Here is a 20,868-nt window from a genome sequence, read left to right on the forward strand (position 1 = left end):
TGGATTCTTAGAACTTATGGCATGCATATATGTGATATCCAGAGAATCTGAGAACCCCATGTGTTTGATGTGAATATGAACATGTGTATGTTGTAGGGTAGAAAGCATATAACTTCATTGGATTAGTTAATGAGTTCATTTCATTATTTAATGACTTCTTGTGGTTGAGAACCACAGTCTCTTTAATATGCAGTACAGTTTAACCAGTTTTCCCTGTCTTAACTGTGTGCACTGACTATATAAAACAAAGTAGTATAGGAAGCTGAATTTTACTCATCTTTATCACAGTATTAACTCCAGATACATGAAACATTTGATTTTGTCATTTTAAAAATGTTATCAATTCCTGCCAGCTTTATCTAAGTTAAAGGAAAGCAAATTTTCATCCATGCAGTCAATAAAACATATGACCTAACAGGGCTAGGAATAAAAGTCTCTAATATACTACTAGAATCACCAAGGTTGATGTTGGTATATTAATCAAAGCTACTTGGTAAGATTATTTCTACCAAACCAGCACTGAAAAATCTTAATTGTCCCTTAATGTTTCGTGTCCTCATCAATGGTGAAAAATTTACAAATACCTTGCCAAAATGAGATACCTTGTCTGTAGAATTTTTCTGACCCATCCATCTAATAAACCTGTGGATTTCATTTGTTTTAAGTGAGTGTACCTCAATCTCTGTGGGATCCTTCCTTACCTAAGAATTCAGAATCATCTGTATAATAACTGGTGACTCAGATACAGTTTTCCATAGTCTGCACTTTTAAATAAATAAATAACATCATTCATACACTTAAAGCTTTCTGGTTCTCTTCCTGGTTTCCATAATGCTTCAGGAATTCTAGTTAGGGGCCCAGGAGCTAGCTACACATCATTGGAATATAATTCATTTCAAGTCATTTAAAGGATGGAGTCAGTTTCTCTCTTCATCTCTCTGATGTTTTAGTACCATACTAATATGCCTCTAACCTTGCCAATGTCAAGGTGATTCTCCCTAAGACAGAAGGCAGAAATAAGAAAGTATTTTAAAATTTTGTTTGTTTTCGTTTGTTTTGATTTGGTTTTAATGTTCTCTTTATCATGACTTAATGTTCCCCAAGCAGTGGAACAATTCTTTCTTATGTTGAAAACTTAAATTTTTGAAATCCTTTCCATTGCTAGTTGTACTTTACATAGCTTCAACTCACTCTGTACAGTAGCCTTTAGGATAATGTTATTTTCAAGTTTGTACCAGACTTCATCACATGTCCTTGATTTTATATGCTGTTTTCTTGTGTACGTCTTTGATATATCCATAAGTCATGCAAAATGCCTACTAAGTCCCAGTCTAGTAAGTCTTGGTGATATTGCTGATACCAAATTTATTGCCTTGAGAAAACAATTTAAGCTTGTTTTGCTTATTATTCATTCTCTAAGTATTATTATGAAGATACTTGCACTCATATTGTCCATGAACCACCTGCTGATATGTGAGTTTGTGTAACAAATATACATATATATTTATATTTTATTTTTTAACATATATTTACCATATACTTACTTTGAGCACCCACTCTGCAGTAAACATTGTGCTGACTGGTAGAATCACAAACACAAAGAATACACAGTATTCAAGAATCACAGTCCAGTAGGGGAGAGAAATCTGTATAAATAATTACAATTCAGTGTAATATATTAAAGAGATGTTTTAAGTCCTAGGACTGCATCCAGGAGGGGGCAAACACCTGGTAGGAGCAGAGAAAAAGCTGGATAGTGTTTAAGGAGATGATGGCATTTCAGTTTTGAATCCTGAATAGAGACACTAGAGACTTATTTTTTTCCCCCAAAAGATATTAAGCAAAGTGAATTGCAAAATGTCAGACTGATAATGTTTCAGAGAGGTTAAGACAAGAACTGGAAAATTAACTTTGGCTTGGCCACTGATTATTTCTAAGAGAGCAGTTTCACTGTCTGGGTAGATAAATAAAAAAAGGACATTAAAAAATTTGCTTTCGTTTGTTTGTTTTGTTTTCTCACTGATGAGTTACTGGAACATGAGAAATTGGATATAGTTAGTGTTATAGTACACAACGCTACTAGTGTTACAATATGGTGAGATAGTGTAGTTAATGTTGAATCCTGGGTAGGGACACCAGAGAATGATTATTATTTTTTCCTCCCAAAAGATAAGCAACCCGTTCATGGTTATTCTTTTAAATTCATATATGGTAAATTATACACACACACACACACACACACACACACACACACAATTTGTTTCTGGACGGAGAAGTCAATTTTTTCCATCTTTTTCTTTGTGATTATGTATAAGAAACTATTACACTTGCTCTTGCACTTCCCTCTTTTGGGGAGAATATTGGGTGCAATGTGATACTTCTCTATTTCTTTAAAGCCTCTTTGATCAAATATAGGAATCTCTGGTCAAATATATTTTGCTCAGATCTCAGGAGATGCATGCCATTTCCTTATCAACAGCCCAGAGTTTTGATGAGCCATGAAATTTTAAAAAATGAAATAAAATTCTGCTCTTAGATTCCATCTATATAGTTTATTGTTCACTCCCAATGTCCTTCTTTCTTTTCAAAGTAATAAGAAGAAATCAACCTGTCCCTTGTGTCTCCATAGACTATATTTTAATTTCTTATTCAAGACCTCAAAGTCCAAATCCTGGAGATACAGCTTGGTTATTATAATAGTATTATTTGTTTCACCACGATGTGTAACTATTTGGTTGGTTTGACTAGCCTTGTCTTATACACCCAGACAAAGAGCCTGACACTGAATATTCTTGTCAGATCATGTAGCTGCCTCCCTTTTCCTTAGCAAGGGTTAACTAAGCAGCAAAGCTCAATCTCAGGGGAGACATCTTTGTAATTGGTTCTGTGAATCATTTTATTTCTCCATGACACAGATGTTCTTCTTCATCAGGCCTTTATCCAATGGAATAAGTGCAGATGCTTACAGCTGTTATAATTTTCATTGATACATATTTTCCTCTTTTTCTTTTTGACACTTGTATGTTCTAATTGTTTAATATATCATTTTTATCAGTATTATCATTGTAAAGTTCAACAAGTCCTCACTAAGTATGAGGCATTATTGAACTCATAATCTAGTAGGTCTGTACTAAATTAAGTTCTTTACGTACATTAACTGGTCTGTGTTATGTTAATGCTCACAACTCTACCAGGTAAGTACTTCTATTATCATCATTTTGCATAGGAGTAGTCTGAGTTTTGAAGGATTACTTGAACCAAAGCCAAAGATGTGATGCATGGTGGAGGGAAGGTCCATATTTTTTATATTGATACTGATCCCATTACCTAGATGCTTTAGATTTTCTGGATTTCTTCTTGGATTTATTACTTTCCTTCTACCTAGGAACTCTTCATCCTCTTTAATAAACTGAAGCATAGAAAGCATTCCTCAAGTCCTTTACTCTTACCTCTGGAAGGGAGATCTGCTTACATTTACAGCTTACATAATTGGTGAGTGCCTTAGGCAGAAAGACAAACATAGCGCATGGCCTGCAGGTTGCTAGAAGAGTTTCCTCAGTGCCAGACTGTTTGGGCATCAGATTGCAGCAGTCTTTTGTGGCTTCCCCTAAACAGTCTTGGAAACTACTCTAAAACAGTCCAGGAAAACTACCTCTCTGCTCTGGTTTGCTGACTGTTGACACTGTAAGATGGAAAAGAAGGGAGAAGGTACTTCTTGAATCCTGACTTCACCCTAATCTTTCCATTCCCCTCTCATTTCCCTGTTAATCTGATGGATCCCCTGTAACTGTGATTCACAGGACTTGTGGAAACTCTTTTCTATGACACTGCCATACTTCTATGTCTTTAGGGACAAATACTAGCTAGAAGTTTTGTGCTATTTTGGTGACTATACTTCTAAATATTCAATATGATATGTGAGCCAAGGTCAAAGACTATCAGATAAATAAGCTCTGAACTGGAAGACTCAAATGAAGAGAGAGAGGTAGAGGCAGAGGTAGACAGAGAACTAGAGGTATTACTATGCCAAGGAACATAGTTCACCAAAGAGGACCAAGTCAAAAAGTGTTTATATAGGAAGGAAAGACCAAATAAATTTTGTCAGAGCTTTCTATTTCAGAAGTCTGCTAAACTCTGAAAATTAGACGTAAGCTAGCATATCTGCCATTTATTTTAGGTTTGGTAATTTATAAAATATTTTACCAAACATAATCATTCATCCATCATCCAGTAATTATAGGAGCCCCCTTGTCTTCCTGCTCTTAATGCTCATAAATATTGCTTTTGTTGAGATCACCATTTATCTCTCATTCAAAATGTTAATAGCCTCCTAAGGCTTCCGCATACCTCCCTGTACTCAGATGTTTACAGTTTGGGCTCCTGGCTAGAAAGAAGCCAGTAAAAAATCTTAAGTGTCCATATCTCATGGGCAACTCCCTTCTGACATCTGTGTGTATTTTAACTAACATCTTTAATCTGCATTCATAATTTTAATTTATGAGGAACTTAAATTCAGCTTTTAGGCCTGTCAGCGATGTACATGAAAATTCACTTTGTTATGACCAGTATAAGCAGTCTTATGATCCATACGTATCTCCCCTATCCTCCAGGTCATGTTCATGCTAAGATACATATAAACCTTAATAGAATACCATCTGCTACATATATAACTTAGTGAAAATAGAAAGCAAGTCAGAGGTTGTCCTGAAAATTTATATTTTAAATTATATTCCACCCACTTTAGGGAATTGGGAAGGTTATTTGATAGCTTTGATTAAGCATGGCCAAGGTAGTAAAATTTCTTCCATCTAGTTTTTTCCCTCCATTATACTGAAATACAGATTCCCCTTTACATACCCAAGAACGCATTGCAAGTGCTTTAGAATTATTAATGACCAGAACTCCCTCAGGAGTGACTCCTTTTAAGTTCTGAGATCACAATTCTTCGAGGATATAAAGTGTAACCAATTTACCCACCTTATCTGAACCAAAGTAGAGGTTTTAAAATTCATTCAGACCTAACAGGGAAGAGCACACCCAGGTAGTATTTTCCTGTTAAACACCTCTTATTTAGAGAGATGTAAGAGTTAGCTGGAGAATAAATAATCCATATTTTTCCTGTCTGTGTTATATGGGTTTTTGGGATAGAAAAATTTAGAACTTCCAATGTACTAATTTCTGTTGACAAGAAATTCAATTAAGTTGCAGCGGGGGTTGTTTTCCTGATAAAATCCCTGATTTTAGTAGTCCATCTGATGTTTCAACACTTTATAAACTGTTTATCAGCCTTTCTTAGGTTTACCAGTAGGGAGAACAAAACAAAACAAAATACACGACATTATCTCAGATGGAAGCAACATCAGTAGCTTTGAGAATCTTATTTCTCTGGGTTGCATGTTCAGTCTTTATTGTAATTCTCCTTTGCCTACCATCCAATGTCTTTTAGATACATATGGTGCCAAGTTCTTGAAAGCTTATTGTAGTAATATTAAAAATCTCAATCTAAATAGCAAATTAGCCCCCAAATCATAAGGAAATAAATCTGTGTGGGCTCACAAAATTTCCCCTTCAGGCCTTAAGGTTCTACTTATCTACTTCTTTGGTTTTTATGAGAAATAAATTACTTTTAATGTTGCATTTTATAAAGGGCTTAAAATGTGTGGGTGTCCCCCAAAGTGTTTGACTTTTGAGGCATTTTTTAAAACAATCATGACTTGAAAAATCTCAATATTTGAGTGATGATAATAAAAATTGCTTTGGGCTGAAATTCTGTATTTTGTATCAGAGTCCACAGGAAAATTTTACAGCTAAGTAATAAACCTGGAAAATAAGGGTTTATCGTGGAAATGTTGACAGACTCTAGCAGGTGCTACTGTAATATCTTGAATCTGATTTAAAAGAAGTTTTCAATAATGTTTTTCCAAGCCAGTCTTTTGGGGAATGCAAGTTAAAAAAAAAAAAAAGTTTTCAACTACCTCAGTGATTGATGAAAATGTGAAGAATTTGCGGCCAGATACCTTGGAGTACCTGTGAATAAGATCAAAAGCATGGAGAGATTACTGTCCTGTGAGAAGCCACCCATTAAAGTCTCACTGCATAGAGACTTTTCGATAAAATGATAGTCCATAGGCGTCATATGGATTATACTGGTGTGCTCTCAGATAAATGTAGTAGTGAAATAAACTGTCACCCCACTTAGTTATGTTTTAATAAAGAAAAGAAGATAATAACAAGAGTAGTTGTGACTAAGACTGTGATTTTAGAAGAAATCAAGTCTATGTATTGATATATACTGTTCGTGCTCTCCCATATTCTCCACAAAATTATGGTACAAGTTACCTGGCTTGGATCAGTTTTATACTTTATATTTTACAGATTATGACAGGAAATAAGAAATAGTTCCTTCAATTATCTAATTAAGATGCAGAACTAGTTAGGCAGGTGTACTATCAATTTGAGGTCACTGTCTTGCCCTGTCCCTAGATCATATAACATAGTGGTCCTGAGAGAGGCAACATGTGGAAATGCTTAAATCTGTTTGTGCAAGTATCACATGTTCATGCTTATTAGTTATGTGACTTTGGACAAGTTACATAACCTCTCTGAGTCTCAGTGTTTTCATGTAAAATAGGAATAATATGAGCAATAACAACAGGAGTGATAATATCTAACGTTATTGAGTGTTAGTATGTATCAGGCATTGTGCAAGATAGTTTACACATATTAACTCATTTAAACATATAATTGTGTCTATCCTATAGTTCTTTGTAAGAATTGTGGCTGGATAAACAACAAGGTCCTACTGTATAGCACAGGGAAACTATATTCAATATCCTGTGATAAACTATAATGGAAAAGAACATAAAAATTATATATATATATAACTGAATCACTTTGCTGTACAGTAGAAATTAATACATTGTAAATCAACTATAATTCAATAAAATAAACTTTGAAAAAGAGGTATTCCATATAAAGTCCTTTGCCCAATATTAAGCATAGCCTCAATGCAAGTGTTAGCTGATTTGGCTACAGGATTGATTTTGCTTCATGAACACTTAGGTTAAAGACATAGGGGTCATTACTTTCCAGTATTGTTACTGCCATGAACTGTCATCGCTGGTCTACATGAAACCAAACTATTATAAGACAACCTGTTCCACAAAAGCTCTGATCAGCACCAGTCAGGACTGATTGATTGTATACCAGGGACTGGGAAGAATTAATGAAATTTTCTCAACCTTACCATGAAAGATCTTTACCTGTACACTCTTGGTTTAGGCATTGCCAGACATTTTTCCAGTCAATAGTAGAAACCAAGTCATTTCAGTTTGGTGTTCTGACTTGATGTGCCAAAGATTTAAAGGAATAACCATCTAAAATGTTTAAAGCAAAATGTAAACAACTAGACTCAAAAATTTTTTCAAGATATATATATTTCACAAACGGAGTACTAGCACCCAGATTAAGAACAGTATCTCATAAAAGCCACTCCAACCCATATTAGCTATATTTTTATGGAATTCTTTAACCTTGTATAGAAATTAACTTAAGGATATTCTTTTATTTAGCACTTATGCATTCTTGAGAAAGCTTTATAAATTCTTAATACATACTAGAAAGAATTTGAAAATACAGGGGAATCATTCATTTTGTCTTAAAAAATACAATATTTTAAATTTTAAAGCTCTAACTCCATCTGACATTTAATCTACAGGGGTCTTCATAAAAAAATTCCTTGGTTTAAATCTTATCTACAATTTCTAATAGAGCAGCCCCATTAGTAAACTATATTCATACTAATGTGCTTGCTTGGGGCAATAATCATCAAAAAGTCCCTAGTTCTAGTCCTTGCCAGTGAAAGTGCACTAGGAGTGGGTGAAGTACTATCGTAATTATACAATCAGCCTTGTCAAGGCATAGAGCATTGGGAATAGCAGAATCCTGAAGCTGAAAATGAGGCTAGCTGATAGATGACTGTCATTAAGCTCTTTTTTTTGTTCACTTTGTGATGGGGTAGATACTGAGCTTAGGAAAAGGATTCTTAATGAAGGATAAAATCTTTGACCCATAGCCACTCTTATGTGCTCATAGCTGCTCCCCTTCCTTTCCACAGCTACACATATATTCTGTTCATCTCTCACCTTAGCCTGATGAAAAAATAATAAACATCTGCCAACAACCTCCTTTTAATCAATCAAATTTAGATAATGAAAAGTAAAATTTTGCACACTGTTTAGCCTAATATTTCTAATCATGACGATAAATGACTCTTCCCATCCTGTGCTCCTTTCCATATTAAATTGAATAATGTCGAATTTTGGCTACATAGAACTATTCCATATTTAAAACATAAATTCATCTTACTAATATATTTATATTCAAGATATAGAAAAAAGCACATATTTGTATATGTGTATATTTATGTTTGTAGGCACATACACATACATATATATCATACAAGCTGTGTACATTTTATTTTATCACATATGGTACTAAATATAGTTATTCTAAATTTTTTAACATTCTCAGAATGTAGAAGATTGGCATAAAGCCTTAACTGCTTTCTCTCATTCATTTTCAGCCTGTCTTCATTATTAACCTTATTTTCCTCCCTTGTGGCTCCATGCCCTTCTGGGTTTGATTGGGCTATCTCTCTTCTGCAGCCAGTGACCTGCTAAACCACTTTCCTATGGTAATTAGAAGGTGCAGAAGTAGGAGGGTAGATGTTCCCACTAAGTAATTGTAAGAGGATCTAATACTACATTTTGACTGTTGCATCCCTCCTAGGTCACATAGCTACACAGAACAAAGTTTGTCTTCTTCATAGTCACTGTTTTAGAATATTTTTTTGTGCAAATCTATAGAGGATATCTTTTGAAGTAAGACTCTTCTAAATTATTAATGCTAAAATCAAACAGTGTATATATATATATATATATATATCAGAGTGTTATATATCTACTGTAATGTGGGAAACAATAAATTTTTAAAAATGTTTAAAATAATAAGTAATTATTACAAATATAGATCATGGCAAGACTTGAGTACAATTAAAAACAAAGAACTAGGAGGTTTTGTATAGTTATAAAGTGATGATATGAGGTCATGAAATACTTCTATATGTTGATGTGGTGGTGGTTATATAAATCAACACGTGATAAAATTGCATAGAACTATACACACACAGACACACACAAAAGTTTATGTAAAACTGGTGAAATCAGAATAAGCTCTGTGGATTACACCAATGTCAAATTCCTGGTTGCAATATTTGTACTATAGTTACACAAAATGTTATCAGTGGGGAAATTGGTGAGGAACGAATGGAAACACTCTTTCAATTTTTTGTAACTGCCTATGAATCTAAAATTATTTCAAAATAAGAGTTAGAAAAAAAGAACTATCTGGAGAAGAATTTGGGCAGGTGTAGAGGAAGCAAATCTATGTCTTGTCTTCATTCCCAACATGGTTTTTCTGTTTCCAGTCAAATTGTTTGATCTCATTCTTTGTTTCTCCTATGTGCAGCAAAATGCAAGTCCTAACTCTCTGAATTACTATGAACATCTTGAAATCAGTAGGAAGAATGACATTGCATACATACATCTGAAAGATCATTATTATATGTCACAACTTCCTGACAGCAATATTATAACACCCATCTACCTACACAATTTTAGAAACAAAAGCCACACGGGAGCCATAAACTAGACATGCAGGTCCTGCTACTTTGATTCTGCATTTAAGAAAACCACTGTGATCCTAAAATCTGCTACAATACCAAACTTCATTCACATAATCATGACTAATAGATATAATTGTGAACACTTTACACACGTAAAGTACAATTTAATCCAGTTGGATTGGGAAGCTTTCAGATTTGTGTCAAAATAAGAAGTACATTAAAAGTACTAGCTATACATTTACAGTAAAGAAATTAAGTTCTTTCCTTTCTGGATTTGTATGGTAGCTGAATGAAAACCTTTGCCATTTATAGAATGGAGTAACTTCCTGGCTGAATTAGAGTCGCTCAGCATGCCAAACAAAGCCACAGACAAAGCAAAGCAAAAGGGAAGCTTGTTATTTTATAGGTTAGACAAGAAACAACCTAAATGACTCCTCTAAGGGAGAAATCTTCATATTTCATGCAAACCCCAGGAAATAATTAATGTTTCAGTGCAATTCTGGGACCTGTGTTCTAGAAACTGCCTCAATAAACTTCATTTTCAATCTGGTAAAATCGAGATGCTCTCTTATCCCTTACTACCTCTTTTATATCATCCTCCTTTAAGGCAATGAGAATTTAGCACATAAATAAAAAGCAGGAGGTTGTTTCAGGGAGGGGATAAACATGATTCAAATTCAGCCAGGTGCTTTATCACCAATTTGGGAGGTTGCAATGTTATTAGACATTCTGATATAAAGATGGAGAGGAAAAACTATTGGTAGAAAAGAGAGATTAGAAAAAAAAAAAGCCCTTGGAAGGTAAACCGAAAACACAAAAGTACTTCAAAGTAAAAATAAACTAGCTGCCTCTCATTTAATATTCCAGAAGGGGAAAATGTTCACTGGACACTTAAAAATTATCATGAGATAATTAAAAGTAGATGATCTTTTAGACTAAATCTCTGTACTATTGTAGTAGCTATTTCACCTAAATTACAAATGAAAAGTCCACAAATCTTATGGAGTCAGGGTAAGGGGTACTGGCTGTCAGTTGTTCTAGGCTGGGGTGACTGGGTGATAAATGAATTCAGATTGTGGCTTTGTCATTATGACCTGTGGCTTTAAATGGATTCTGTTACCTGTTTAGTCTTCATTGTCCCCATCTTCAGTACAGGCACATCTATGGTCTTAAAGCTGGTCTCTGAGAGGACCAAGGGATCCCTCAGGGTACCATGAAGCCCTTTCAACACCTTCTACTGCTATAGGTATGGCTCAATTTTATTTGTTTAGATTTTCAAGTAAAATTTCACTTGACAAAACAATTTCACGTTTTAAAATTTTTAAATCAGTGAAATAGATAATCTTCTGGAGCTCCTTGCTGTGCCAAAGTTTCAATAAGTTCTGGTATTCATTGTTTTAAAGATTTACCATCTCCATAAAGGAACATTGGGCTGGTCCCTTCTGTGTGATTTTTCTGTTATTTTTCTTTCCTTTTATACACAGCAAATTACTTTAAGATATTGATTTGATTTGTGTTTTGTGCTTGCTTCTTTAGAATAAATAGGAAATGCTGTATGTTTCTAGCTTGGGCGCTTCATCTTGAAAGGGATTTTACATTGTAGTACCTAAAATTATAATTCCAAGGCAACAGCACCCAGGCGATAAGGCTCTCATAGGTTTTGTGGTTTGAGAAATTGACTTATTTCTATCTAGCCCTGGAGGTGAGGGTGGAACATAAAAGAGGCTGAACCCAACAACCTAGAGAAAAATGATTAGGTTCTCTAAGACCAAAGAGGGAAGAGAAAATCACTGGTGGCAGTTCCAGAAAGGGGCTGGGAATGGGGTGGGGTAGGGGGAACCTAGCCCCTTACTCTCACTCTGTCCCCACAGAAGTGCTAAGCCTCTCCCAGGATGGTGTGTAGATGGATGCCCAGGCCCTGGAGGACTGAACACCATGAGACAAGGATTTATAGGAACATGTCCCAGCTAGCTTGATGGAGAGAAAAGTCATGTGAAGTAGAGCCCAATCCTCCAGTCACCCCAGTCAGTCCAGTCTAGATCAGCTGACACCCAGCCAACCCCACAACATGTGAATGAGCTCAGTCGAGATCCCAGAGCCACCCAGCACACCCAAACTCATGAGCAATAAATACTCATGTTATAAGCCAAAATAAAAAAAAAAAAACGATGAAAAATTATTTGGGAACTATAAGGATTGTACATACTTGACAGAAAGATTGGAGAACTCTGCTTCTGTAGAGCCGAACAAGAGCACCTTCATGTACGAATTATGAAGGCTGGAAAAATGGAGACTCTGCTCCTGTTTACCAAGCATCCCATATTCCTCATCAGATTCTTTGATATCTCTAGAAGAATCCTTATGGGGATCTCCTAATACACGGTTAAAATGGAATTTCTGACAAACTATGATAGGTGAGTATCAAGCTGGAATCATTTTAATTTAGAAAAAAATAAACAACTAATGTGATGCTCCTCCAATCTAGTATTTCAGACGAAATTTATTTCTGTTTAATATGCGGAAATGATGAAAAGATTTCCCTTGGACAGATTTGTGTTTTGTCCTGGAAAAAAAATTTCAGGTGAACCCTTTATTATGTAAACATATAGAGATCCTCTTCTGAAATGGATGGCCTTGAGAGCACTGTTCTATTTGATTACAAAAAAAGGTCAATACTTCCTAAGCAATACTATGTGTTAGACAACATGTTAAGATATTGACACATTTTGTTTTATTTAACTGTTACAATAACCCTATTTGGTAAATATCATTATCCTGATGTTTAGATAAGGAAGTTCACAGAGTTTACGGAACTTGTGCAAAATTTCACAGCTAATGACTGGTAGTGTTGGGATTCAAAGCCAGATCTAATTGCAAAATCCACTTGCTTTCATCATTATAATTATAGTAGGTTATCAATGGAAGTTCGCTATATTCATGAGTACAATAATAAATGAGTACATGAATAAAAACAAAAGAAAAAATGAATATAATAAATGAGTACAAATTAATAAAGAACTATATGCATCTGTGTTCTGTAGAAATTATTATCTAATTTTTCAGATTAATATCAGTTGTTTCTATTTATTTATTAATTCAAATTTGATAAACATAACTTTGATTCCTTTTATGCAGGCCCAAGTATTTTCATTTGGCAAAAGAGAAAATGGCTCTCAAAGCTCTTATTAACTATGATTCAAAATTCAAACCCAGGTTGTATTTCTCTGTGGTTCATACTTTTTCTGCTACACTATGCTATCTTTCTGTAAAAGTCACGTTTAAATTAATTTTGATGATAATAAATATTAAACAGTATGTTGTAATTTTACTTGCTATTATAATAACATATACTAAGCATTGAAGTTTTGGTAGCAAATGTGTAAAGCTGATGCATGATCTCATTTAACCATCACAGGAGGTGAACAAATGGAGGCTGTTGCCCATTTTATAGATGAGAAAACAAATTTAGAGACAGTAAGAAATTTGCCTAAGTCATACAGATGATAAGTGATAGAGCTAAAACTGGAACACAGTGCTGCTTCCTCCTAAATTCTGCCCTAAAATACTGCTGTGTGATACCATACCTCATCACTCACTCCATGGGACAATGTTTTTTGTTTACTTAGTTTTTGTGTCTCTCTTCCCCAGTGGAATATAAAAACTGTGATAGAGGTACTTGTTCTTTCTTAAAATCCCAGATCTTGGGATAGTACCTGCTACATCATAACCTAATATTTTTTAAATGAATAAATAAATGATTTTTCCTGGTTAAACAAAGACTGTAGATATTCTCCTTTGTGATTCAAATCTCAAAAGTCTAATTTAGAAATAGATCTAATAATGGACAGAGACCCTGCAAAAATTCACTCATTTGGCTGCTTTTTTAGGGTAAAAAAAAATTGAACATTGTATCTTCATGAAATAATCAATGACTTGTCCATGATTCTGAGTGCAGTTCTTCATCCATCTACTATTTAATTGCAGGACCTTGGGAAAGTCACTGAATGCATTTATTCTGAATAAAATTTTACTGTTGAGTCACAGTCATGCTACTGAATTTCTCTAAAGATCTAATGACAATTCATTAGAATATATAATGCTTTCAAAGATAAATAGTAGCAGTAAAAATGATAAATAATAAGCTAACTTTCATCCTTGTCTCTTACAAACAGTGGCTGTGACTAAAAAAAAAATCTCTATTTTAATTTAAATTGTGAAATGTCATTAATTGGAGTCTGTCTATGCCACTAACACTATGGCTTCTAATTCCAATATGTCTCTTCTATTCCACTGTTATAAAATATAATAATTTTTCTGTATCAAAACATACCCCCTTGGGGCCTCCCTGGTGGCGCAGTGGTTGAGAGTCCGCCTGCCGATGCAGGGGATACGGGTTCGTGCCCCGGTCTGGGAGGATCACATATGCCGCGGAGCGGCTGGGCCCGTGAGCCATGGCCGCTGGGCCTGCGCGTCCGGAGCCTGTGCTCCGCAACGGGAGAGGCCACAACAGTGAGAGGCCCGCATACCACAAAAAGAAAAAAAAAAAAAAAAAAAAACCATACCCCCCCAAACCCACTCAATTAGTATTCACAAACTTCTAAACAGTATTAAAAGTCATTATCATATTATTACATGTATTTAATAAATGACAATTTTATCTTTTCTAGAATGTTAGAAGTATTCTGTCTCTTCTGTAGAATATGTATTTATTATTTTTAAATTATATATATGTGCATAAGACTGAGGTCATATTTACATATAGAATTTGGTCTTGACCACAAACAAACCAGAAGTTTCAGCACCCAGTTCATGCATTTAACTGACATCAGACATTCAGATTTGAGTCCAATTTTATTCATATAGAAGGAACTGGCTGAGTCAAATGGGAAATTACTATTTCCTGTCACTCTGTGTCACTACTGCTAGAGAACAATGGAAAAGAGGAAAGAAAGAAAGTAAATGAAGGTTCTGCTCATGTTATACATTTAAACCTTAAGGAAGATTTCATGTCTGTGTACAGAAGAAAAGTTTATTTCTTAACACAGAAATCTGCTCTCCTTCCAATCATGGTGAACTATGTTTCTGAACTGAGAAAGAGAGAAATTATTTTCTCCTCTTTGCCCTTCACACTAACTGCCGCTCTGCCATCAAGAAAAAAGAAAATTAAGATCCATAGACACCTCCCAATAGCTACAAAAATTAGATTTCACAATAGAATTCCCATTAGCTCCAACAGGGAATATTATGTGGGCAAGACAAGTAATCTGGAGGACAAACAACTTAAGAGTGAAAAATTTTTTTTAAAAGTTTAATTGAGAGAATCTATTAAACTGGGTTAAAATTCATGTTGACCTTTGAAAAATACAAGTTTTCTTAGAAATCATAAATGTTGGAATCAATCTATTTGCAAAAACATAACTGAAAGAGTCTTTATATATAGGCAGGTCTAAATTATTTTGGTTAAACATATTAGGTCATTTTTACTCTTTGAAATATCAAATTATCTTTATTTCCATTTCTTTTCAGAGGAATTTTAAGGATGGATCAATTTATATCTTAGTCAGACAATGAATCATCTTGAAGTGTACAATGGACCACTGAAAAATGTTTTTAGAATCATCTTTTTAACTAGTTCCAATTGTAAACCACTGAAAAAGAAAGCCCTGGGAACACTACATCTGAATTAAACTGAAAATCATTAGAGCGCCAGAAGAAAATCTGACAGTAAAGAAAAATAGGCCAGCAAAGCTCCGAGGAAGGTTTCAAGATTTTGAAAAATAATGGTGGTAGATACTCAGTACTCAGGCTTTAAAAATGCAGTAATAACAACAAAGTCTCAAGTAATCTCCTTAGAAAGAAGTCAGAAGATAAAATCTATGCAGTTAAAGGAAGTTAAACCCACTTTAACCTTTTCTAGCTTGAGATTGAGAAGTTACAATTTTCTCTTTGCTCCTCGCCGGTAATAGACTATCTATTCAAAGAATTACCCTGACCTCAGCTGTTTGCCAATTCACTGCTGGTTTCACATGTTCAATATTATAAACAATTCGATTTTCTAACACGAAAATTAGAGGTCACGATAATAGCGCATGTAGAACAGCAGCTTAGGAACCTGTGTAGGAAAGCACGTGAAGATAGGAGACAAGTTCTTTCTTCCAAAAAGTAGAAATATTAAATATTAAACATGAGATGACCTCCTCCTACCCTTAGTGTGGTGTAAGAACAAATGTTAAATCTTTCATACTTGAGATTTTAAAATTGAGTAGCTTTGAAATGACATCATGAGGGTGTTCTAACTATGAATGTATGTGTCTTTCCTTATTGTTCTCACCTCAGATATTTTCCAAAATTATAACACGTGGTGGACACTCTTACTCTATGCTAAGCAGCATTTTTAGCACAAGTATTACCTCATTCTCATAACTGCTCTATGAAGTGAGTACTATTATTATGCTCATTTTCAGGGGGCACACACAGATTAAATAACTTGTCAAGGGCCACACAGCTGATAACTGAGGCAGCTGGGATTTGGACCCATTCAGTCTGGTTCTAGAATCTGTATGCTTAACACAAACTAGCACCAAACTATACATTTTAAATTCTTAATTTTTAGTGTCACTTGTGATCAGTATCAATACTGCATGGTAGCTCACAGAATAGTTTTGAGCTTGCTTTATCATAATATTTTATATGTAAAACATCAATTTAAAAAAAAATCCCCCATAATTAAATGAATATCTAGCACTTGATCCTGAAAATGTGACATGCCCCTTCACGATAAAGCAATAACAAATTTCCATGAAGACAATAAAAAATATTATTCATGATGGAATCTTCTCTTTTATGGGCATGATGATGAGACACAACTACAGATAAAATGTCACACTCCTCAAATTCAGGAGGAGTGCAAGTGACTATAAGCTGCAGTGGTGCATATATTTGGAGAGGAAAGGGTGAAGAATGGTTTAAAGACCTGGCTCAGGAGGCATCAGAGTTACTGATACAGAATCCAGGCATTTCAACATACTGCTGTGTCATTTAGGACTTAAGTTCCTCCATTTCCTGATCTATAAACTGGGAGAATAATGGATCATACCTGCTAGAGTTTCAGTAAAGATTACATAATACAAAATATATAAAGCACCAAGCAGATGCCTGTTGTGTAAGACACACTTTACCTACATGGACTCACCATGAAGTTCCTTCACTAAAGTCACATACACTTTTCAGAATCTGCCAAGTTGTCTTTTAAAAACTGCTTGCCCAACTTGTTAGCAACAACTCTGAAAGAAGGAATTCTCCCAGTTATCTTCTATCCTGGATTCATAAAGCCCCAGGAAGGCATATGGTATTATACAAACATTAAATAATAATACGTTCTGCTCTGCTTACCAAATTAAATCAAGTTCTAAATGCAGCACATGCAGAGTGAAAATGGCTGCCGATAAGAAGAAATTTTGGTGTTGAAATTTGTGTTTCTGTTACATAAAATGTTGTAGAATGATGTACCAATGGAAGAATGGAAGGAAAACTTGGAATATGGATGAAATTTTATAAAATACTTTCTTCTTTATATATAAAAACATAGATTAGTGGTTATATTTATTTACTCGCTGTGTGAATTTAATCATGTAACAGATTCTCTGTGACTGACTATCTGTGAAATGGACATACTAATGATACTTACCTTATAGGTTTGTGATGAGAAAAATAATTAATGAATAAAATATACAGAGTAGTGGCTTACACAGAGTAAGTGCTTGATGTTAGCCATAATTATTATTTCTTCTACTTATGTTACACTTTCCACAGGTATTTTATAATGCAAGTATAAGTTGGTTATTTTATAGCATCATATCTCCCCTTCTACCAGCTTTGTCAATAAATAAAAGGGATGCAGCCAGAATGAAAGTGGGTATTGGAGTAAATATGATGGTGGTCTCTCACTCTCATAAATTCTCTCAGTGAGAATTGGAAGTAAAGAAAAAGAAGCCTCTAAGTTACTGAAATAGTTATTTGCAAAATACTTGTGTTGACTCAGACCAAATTATTCATACCTTACAGACATTTCTGAAACAATTCTCTGTTTTGAGGCTTTTAACCTATAGCTAATAAAAGAAGATTGTTTTTAAATACTCCATGATCTAGGAGCTGAGTCAGGGATTTTACATGAGCTATTTTATTTAATCTTTGCAAATCACTATGAGGAAGTTCATTAGTTTTCTATTGCTATAACTCATTACCACAAAGGCAGTGGCTTAAAACAATACAAATTAATTTTCTTGCAGGTCTGGACATCAGAAGTCAAAAATCAGTTTCTAAACTGGACTAAAATCAAGGTGTTGGCAGGCCTGCTTTCCTTCTGGAGATTCTAGGGGAGAACTTGTTCCCTTGTCTTTTGTAGCTTCTAGAGGTCGACTGTATTCTTCAGCTTGTGTCCCCCTTTCTCCATCTTCAAGGCATACCACTCCAACTCTGCTTCCGTTTTTATATCTTCTCTCTCTTACTTTGATTCTCCTGCTTCCCACTTATGTGGATCCTCGGATTACATTGGCCCACTTGGATGATCCAGGATAATATCATCTCCCCATCTCAAGATCGTTAATTTAATCACATCCTCACAATGCCTTTTAACATGTAAATTAACATGTTCACAGAAGATGGGGATAGGGCATAACATCTTTGAAGGCAGGGGATTATTTTTCAGCCTACTGCAGGTACATAGTATTATACTCATTTTGTGGATGAAGAAAAATGTAATAATTATTAACTCCATTAATACACTGAGAAACAAAAATTCAAAAAGGTTGAATAATTTACTCAAATTCACAAAATGAAAACGTGGGCACCGGCATACTAATGTAGGTCCTTTTGACCCTAATGCTGTTTCCACTACACAATTCTGCCCCCAAAATAGGAAAAAAAAGATAAAGGGAGGACTCCCTCCTTAAGGGTATTTTTTTTTTCATTTTCTTTATGAGGTAAACATATTTATTAAATATATATTGAATAGCTACCTACATGTAAGACCCAATTTTAACTGCTGGGAAAAATTATGAATAAGACCAAATCAGTAACTACTAGGTAATCTCATATCTTCCCATATAGTTGAATACTTATAACTCTTAAATCTATATCTATAATCCTGACCAAATTCAACTACCTAATTGATAGCTCCATTTTTATGTTCAATAAACCCTGTCAATTTCTCATGTCTGGAACTGAACTAGCCTTCTCCACCTCAGGCAACAGCACCACCATATTTACCTCCCTCAGCATCCTCTAATCAATAATCAAATACATAAACTGTCTTAAAAATGTTTCATAATTTCTTTAACTTCTTATTTTCATTACCTCCAGACTTCTAACTGGTATCTTCATTTCCATTCTTACATTGCCTCAATCTAATCTCCATACATAAATTGGCATGATCTCTTTAGAAAATAAATTAGATTATATCATGTCCAGGGCAAAATACTTCAATATTAACTGCATTTATTATAAAATCCAAATTTTTCATGCTACACAGTGTTACCACATACCTTGCTCTGTTTAGGACATTGTGTGCCTGTTGTCCCAACATATCTAGTAATATAGCCTCCTTTCACTCTTAAACTTGTTCATTTGGATGACAAATTACATGGTCACCATATATATAGGGCTCTGTGTTATCCTTCCTCTGCCTAAATTTCTTCCCATAGCCAAAGTCTCTCTCGGGACTCAGTGGAGTCTGTCCTTAAGTCTCCCCTGTAATTATTTTTCTTCAAAATCTAAACCAAAGTGTTTAATCCTATACCTAGTTGTTTTATTTGTTGAATGTTTGTTCTTACCATTATACACCTCAGTCTACATAGTACCTGGTACATGGTAGGTGTCCACACATATTTATTAAAATATTAATGACTAAACAAATATGCCATATAGTCAGAGAGTTATATAAACATGCAGTATAACATTTAAATAACACAATACAAACTAACACAGAAGAGAAGGCAGTTACTTCTCTTTAGAGAGAAAAGAGTTTGACTTCACAAAGGGAGGAAGCCCAATCAGTGTTGATGGATCAAAAACATCATGCTACGTGAATCAAGAAGCTACGAGAAAAGATTTCTAAGCAGAAAGAATGTCATTTACAAAGGCAAAACGATTTTAAAACAGTGTGATTATTCAGGGAACGGAAAGTAGCTTCTATTATTAGAGTGTACAGTCTTGCATAAATGATATATTAATGCCATGAATCCCTAAGGACAAAACCTAAATTATGGAGAAGACTGCAGGAAATATAGAGAAGGACTAAGAAATTCAAAACTTAGTTTTATTTTCATTTATAGTGCTAGGATGATTTGAAAATGTCTATTGCACATTTAGCTCACCTTATAAATTATAGAAGTTCTCAGATAATTAAATCAGTTTTTGAAGAGTGATATTTCAAACTTCATTACTGTAAAGAATCCTCTCAGTTGTGAGTCTGCCATGTTATATTCACAAAATTGTAATACACAGTCCATACGGAAACTATATCAAGATTTACAGTACAGAAAACTCAACTGGGCTTTTCCCTCAAATAATTTTTTGGGTTTGCATTTTAAGAATTTTCTCAAATTTCTTCTTTGGGTGATGTATTTTTATTCACTCTCAGATTGTAAAAAGAAATAGGCTAAAACTACTGGATTAACATTTTGGCATTTATATTATACAAATGCTAAAATGATCAGATCTGTAGAATTCATAGAACATCAGGTCATATTTTGATGTAAATAAGAGTTGGAATAGTGAATTAAAACTCATCCCAGATCTATTTATCTTGGTATAGAAAATTGTAATAGTTTCTTTGAACTTAAAATATGCACTCCAAAGTTGCACATTGGTGGACTACAGGATGTGAAAGCTTTGTTTGGCTCCCAGGGTGTTTCAAAAGTTTGAGCCAAGGTTTAAATTTAGAGAAAAATCCAGAATTCTGGCCCTTCCCGAAAGTTTTGAAGATGCACTAACTCTGGTGGAAAAAAAACATAGTCCCCAAGAAGCAAGTAAATGTTTTCTACTTCACATAGAACCATCTCCTTCCATCACCCCAGGTACTGAAATCCACACCACTCTCCTAACATATGTTAAATGATTGAGACCTTGTGCCAGACAAAAAAACAAAACAAAAACAAAACCAGAAACAACAACAAAAAAAACAA

The 20,868-nt window shown here is 34.5% G+C and overlaps 1 protein-coding gene across 2 annotated transcripts in view; it reads right to left on the reverse strand.

The window, feature by feature from the left end:
• Positions 1–20,868, reverse strand: part of ERBB4 (erb-b2 receptor tyrosine kinase 4) — a gene marked incomplete at both ends in the record, with an annotated part of 1,145,028 nt that overhangs the window by 153,921 nt on the left and 970,239 nt on the right. The gene's annotated exons all lie outside the window — the stretch shown is intronic.

This window comes from Mesoplodon bidens (genome assembly GCF_964165515.1).
Source record: "Mesoplodon bidens genome assembly, chromosome: 8".
Taxonomy (NCBI): Eukaryota; Metazoa; Chordata; class Mammalia; order Artiodactyla; family Ziphiidae; genus Mesoplodon; species Mesoplodon bidens.